Source organism: Argentina silus, assembly GCF_951799395.1.
Source record: "Argentina silus genome assembly, chromosome: 13".
In the NCBI taxonomy this organism is placed as follows: domain Eukaryota; kingdom Metazoa; phylum Chordata; class Actinopteri; order Argentiniformes; family Argentinidae; genus Argentina; species Argentina silus.
In genome coordinates this window covers 15,967,183-15,973,182 of record NC_139667.1, presented here as the reverse complement: position 1 = coordinate 15,973,182, position 6,000 = coordinate 15,967,183, and the positions used below count along the sequence as shown (strand labels likewise).

Sequence of the window (6,000 nt, the reverse complement as noted above, 5' to 3'; positions counted from 1 at the left end):
TTATGAGAAAAGGATACAGACAAAACTTACAATTGAAGAAAAGTACAAGGCTAAGGGGGGCCTTGCAGAGGGGCACTTACTCTGGTACAGTCCAATCAGTCTTCGGGCCATTCAGACTGTACTGAATACCATTGTTTGTCTTACAACAGGTGTCGCCATTCTAGCGTGACCCGGGTCACCTGAACTACCTGTCTTGCGAGACGTGAGACAGATCAGTCGCCCAACTCCTCTGCCCTTGTTTAGGACAGAGGGCAAAGCCAGCAGTGTGTGTGCTCACTGAATTAACACCAATATTGCCAAGTAAATGATTTCGCTGTTTTGAGGTTAGTGAAAAGTGGCTACAGAAAGTAAACTGATCAACACAGTAATCTTTAAATAAACAAGATGACCTAAGTGATATTTAATTATAATCGACGATGGTGGACGATTATGATTTACAGTAGAGACTATTGAACAGATTTAGACAATTTAGAAAATGCAAACAAGCCAAAAGCTTAATTTGTATAAAACTTAATTATACAAATTATTTTGAGTATGAGGTTTTTTTTTGTTGAGAGCATGCCTGTGGAGAGTCCAATAAAATCCAGATTTCTTTGCGTTCATTCCACGTCACTGGACTTGGAATACAGTACTTGCTGGAACCTGCTCCAGCTTTCCCATCGAGACAGCAGTTGTGAGCACCTCCGCAAGACACACACAGCAAGCGCTCTGTCCCGCTTTGAAACTCTCTAACTACTCTGCGACATTACTGCGATGTCAAAAGCGAAATGCTACCAATTAATTTGAATAGATAACAGTAACGACAGGACAGTTGAAAGTGGATGGACTGACGGCGACAACATTTACCGAGTCTTGGCACTTGAGTCACACGTGGAACAGACGCCAGTCGAGACGTGGTGAGTTAGCTAATTCGTTATTATTCTCGACTTTGGAGTGTAGTTTACTTACTGCTAGTAGCAAAGCCTACTGTTGCGACAAGTTACGTTTTTATTTTACTTTCTTGTCCAACTATTGACAGATGCTGTGCTTCAACGTGTTTCAGCTACTTGGCTACGCGTGTCGCCCTGTCGCAGCACAACACTAGAAGATGTTTGCTGCCTAGAAATAAAGCCAATTTAATCATCAACTGCTTTTTTAAACTAAATATATGCAGAACATATATGCAGAATAAATCTACTTGCTAAGTATCTGGTGTTGACATTATGTATGCTTGAATTTCAAAGCCACAAAATGTCATTTTCTTTGTCAACATCTGTCCAAGTTCGACACCAAAACACGCACTGCAAAGACGTGGCTCACTGCGCACACGCCTCCGAATTTCAGTGTCTCCTGTTCCCAGACTCTCAAATGAGAAGGGCTGTGGTGTTTTCAACACAAGCTAAAAGATATCATTGTTCAAACTTCAAAAAGCTTCTGATTTGAATCAGTGCAACAGAGAGGCTTTGTCACAGAATTACATTGCAAATATTTCAGCTATGTGTTATTAATACAGGTAGGCTATGCTCCTCCACCTGTAGGTTTGCCATGGACTGACTCAGAGATTGATGATTTTATCTACTGTAGGCCTATGTCTTATATGTCATACCTACTGTATTTGCATGCAAATAATTCCAAGGTATGCTTGCATGACAGTGGTATACAGTCTCCTACATATCTACAGTAGTAATTAAACTGTTATATTAATTTACATAATTACCTAATGATTGGCCTACACTTTTATGTATTTGGGATTAACATTAAGCACAAATATGCTAGTTAGTTACACATTGTTTTCATTTAACAATTTGTATTATTTGATGTCATAGTTAGTACTAAAAATAGAAAACAGGTCTTGAATAACTGGATATGGAAATTGATATTATACATCAGAGTCTGGCCATTGAGAAACCCATTAATATAAGTGGTATATAGCCTATTATGTGTAACTGTGGGTCAGTATCACACTCAACAAAAAGGGAAAGTCATCTGAGTTTCATTGATCCCATGTTTGTATTTGGCTTTGCTCTTGACAAAAAAAGCAGGATGTCCTGGATGTCCATACTGTATGAAACCCTTGTGTTGAAAGCAGAATTGAGAGGCGGTTTTCTTTTCCTTGGGAGGGGGGAGAAACATAACATGTACAGAGGGAGCTGATACGATTGTGTAGGTGTAACAATGAAACTCTCATACAGCTGAATTGACAATGAGCCAATGTGGTGTCCTTGCCTTGTCGTCTGAGCCTTAACCTTTGAGCTGAGCTTGAGCTTGTGTTGGAAGTCAAAGGTGGGGAAATAAAACTACATTTGGGTAATGTATTGTGTTAGAGATTCATCTGAAATGAGCAATAACCTCCTACCTCTTTACTGTAGGATCTTTCTGACATGTTGGGACCAGGTGGTTGGTGCTTCATTCAGTTCAGCTATTAGCTGAATTCTCCATAATCCTACTGTGCGTCTCATCGCTGTTCACCTACTTAATTAACTCTATTCAACAACAGGTTTTTCTTCCTTATTTCATCACTCTCTTTTGTCCCAGCACCAGTAGATAGCCTTAGGTGTGAAGGCTGTTCATATGTTTTTTTAATTGCTAATGCAGCAATATGACTCCCTCCTAAGAAGTGGTTCATATAGATTTGTTTGTTCCCGTCCTTCCACAAAAGATGTCCTCCACACACTGTCCAATTATGCATAGCGTGACCTTAAACAAGTGTTGAGTGTTGATTTTCACTGTCATGTTAACTTGCTAGAAGAGAGACAGAGTTAGACTACTCCTTGTTCTAATTGAGAGGAGGATTGCAGACATACTGTAGCAAGCCCTGTTTCCTGTCCTCAGTGGCTCGTATAATGGAAAGAGGAACAAAAACAATGGCAAGTTTCTGATGAAACATCACAAATCTTGAACATAGATTCCTATCTCACTGGCTGTAGGAAGCGTATTACATCAATAAGGAAGTGTATAGTGTAGTTTGGCCAAACAGCTCTCACACACACTTTACTAAGAATCGGACTAAGCAGAAACAACACAGCGATGACCTTAAAATGACCCATTGTTTGAATAACAGGTTTATTTTTTCCATACCACAGCTTGTTATTATATACGGTTCACAGGATCTAAGTGTTGCTATGTAAACTACTCCTGTAAACACAGGACCTCATAATGCTCCTAGCGACTGTAGGCTATACGCTAACAAGCAAAGTGAACGGCAACTAAACAGTCTCTTCTACAGAAGACTGTTGGTCTTTTTTTTTCTGTGTGTCCACCCAGGCCTTGCCCACACTGCTGTTCCCTCCCTGATGTTTTATTGTCACACGGCGCCAGGCTGTAAAGAGTGAGCTCATTATGGCCTTGTTGATTCACGGTTGGCCCATTCATGCCTGACTGGTCTGGGACCAGCAGCCCCTCACCTGGCTGCAGCTAAGTCACACAGTAAAATGGATGGATCCTCCTCCTGTTCTCCTTCCATTGCAGGGAGAGGAGTGAGACCAGCTCTGTGTACTGTGTCAGATATAAGACAGGATGAGGTGTTGAATGAGTGATTGATTGATGTTGATTGTCCTATATTCTCCTCCACAAGCATCTATCTATTGAGTGCCTTTTTTCCACAGTGTGTCTTCTTCACAGGCCGTGGTTGTCTGTTAACGATGTTGAAATACAGTATCGGCCTCATCAGTACATGGGTGTCCTGACTCCTGTTTAAGCGGATAGGAGGTGTTTTCCTCTGTGATCCTGGCGTCTTGTGTCTTGACGAAGCTCCCCAGAGGTAGCGCTGGATGCTGATGCGTCATTTGCTGGCACTGACAGCAGCAGACCAGCAGGGTGGACAATGTGGTCACTTTATCATTTTATGAGGGGTAACAAGCAACATCTGTGTTTGTGTTGGTCTGTAGATCACTACTCTATAAGTCTTGATGTTGTGTTCAGTTTCTCTTGACTTTAAGATGCCGAAGCTTAAGAGTACTCTGAGGAGGTTCGGTCATCGAGGCTGTGTGGAGTTGTGATGCAAGCTCACATAAAATGAGATGTTCATTGATGTGAAATGCAGCGTTTTGTTTGCAACATCGACCGTAGCGGAGAAACATGATGTACTGTACCTTGGAAAGAGAACAGAAACCATTGAATATCTGGAACATTCGTCTCCTGGAGGGAGGGAGGGAGGGGAGGGAGGTCAAGGTTAGTCAAATGTGGGTAGAGGAGTGATCTGGGAGGTTAAGTTGCTGCCAGAAGAGGACCTATATTATTGCTACACTGTGTGAGGACTGCCAGTGTTATCTCCCCTGCTTATACTGAAAGTCTCAAACACTTGTACAGACAGTCGCTCTTCAAACAGTGCTTTGAATAGGCTCCATGCACCTGTGCAATTGATGATTCTCATTCTAGCATGAACCTGTTTCTGAGCCGACTGCCTCTCTACTGATCATTTCTGCTTTCGGCTCCACTTTTAGAAGTGTACACACACACACACACACTCTCACAGAGCTGAGGAGTAGCGAGCTGTAATTCCCGCTGAGTGCAGAATGCTCTCTAAGGAATGTGAATGAAAGATAAGCCCCGGGAATGTGATTTTCCCCAGCTTATCGATGTCTTGCTCGCTCCATCTCACACACACACACACACACACACACACACACACACTGCCATTTCACACAACTCTAGACAAGGAGGACGAGGACGAGGACGAGGACACGGCACAGCGAGAGATAAACCCAACACCTCACTGTCCTGCCAGGCAGAGCGTTCCTACTGTGGATTCACTCACTCCCAGCTGCACATTTACATCTAGATTAGAACTCCTGTCTTTGTGGAGGATTCTCAAACCTCCCTCTGTCAATGAAGCTACTGTGCTCTCCCAGTGGGGAACAAGCCACATGTCAGACAGGCTGCAAATCCTCCACCGGCTGGTCATTGTGAAGGCCTCTCAGTCCACTATGGACCTCTACGGAGGAGCATGCAGGAGGGTGGGGGTGGTGGTGTGTGCTGAAAGTGCTGGCCATGCTGCTAATGTGAAGCCCCCTTTTTAAAGAGGCCCCGGGAGAGCTGTGAGCTCCGGCTGAACAGATTTCACATTAACACACTGGGCGAGAGGAGAGAGAGGAATGGACGGCTGCTCCTTTCCCCGCTTGGCGAGCTACAGCAGATGAAGTGTTTCTGAAAGGAGGGCTGCTGGGGAAGGGGGTGACGGGCAGGACTATGATGCCGTTTTCACCGAAGGTGTCGTTTTCACCACTGGCTGGGACGTGAGCCGTGTGACGCTGACTGTTCAAACTCTAACCACCAGCCAGAGTCATTATATTACAGTTCCATCCATCAGTCCCCCTTTCTCTCCTTTCATCTCTCTACCTCATCCCTCCTTCCCCTCACGCTTCAGCCGGCCACATGAGGAGGCGATATGGACTCCCCTTGGCCTGGCGACAGCTTGCAAAGAGACGGGGGAGTCTGCTCTCTCTGCTGGAGGACGGTAGTGGAGAGGATAATAACCACCAGGGAGAGCCTTTACTGCTGGGAAGCCCTGATGCTCAGCTCTCCCCAGCTCCCTCTCCTTCTAGCCCTCCTAGAGAGGAGACCTTTCACAGATCCTATCTAGTGTCCCCACAGTTCAATGAAGTACGGAAAGTTTTCTAAGTACTAATGCTGTACTTAGAAAATCATGTGTAAAGCCTTCCTGTATACCAATGTGAGCGCACCCCTTTGTGCCGATACAAGACGTGGCCCATTCTATACAGTAAGACGACTCTGTACCAGTGGAATACATGCTCTCTGAGTGACTTATTTGAAATGGCTGTGGAACATGCCCTGACTTAGTAGAGATTGCCGTAGAAGAGCACGCCTTCTGAGCGACTTAGCTAAGATGGCTGTTGAACAAAGCCTTTCCTGCCTTTAACAGGAAGCCGAGCTGCGAGAGCAGCTGTCCGCTCGCTCCTCACAGGGCGTGGATGTCTCCGGCGTAGTTTCAGAGCCTGGATGTTTTGAAACATTCCACGCAAGGCATTCCACGACATATTTTACAAGCTAATTACTCTCGAA

The 6,000-nt window shown here is 44.5% G+C and overlaps 1 protein-coding gene across 1 annotated transcript in view; it reads left to right on the top strand.

Moving 5' to 3' along the window:
* The first annotated feature begins 684 nt into the window (after positions 1 to 684).
* The window catches only part of stxbp6 (syntaxin binding protein 6 (amisyn)), a 55,008-nt gene continuing 49,692 nt past the window's right edge, over positions 685 to 6,000 (top strand). The window contains exon 1 of the mRNA XM_083683194.1: positions 685 to 896. The gene's annotated coding sequence lies outside the window, so the exon portion shown is untranslated. The remainder of the gene's footprint in view (positions 897 to 6,000) is intronic.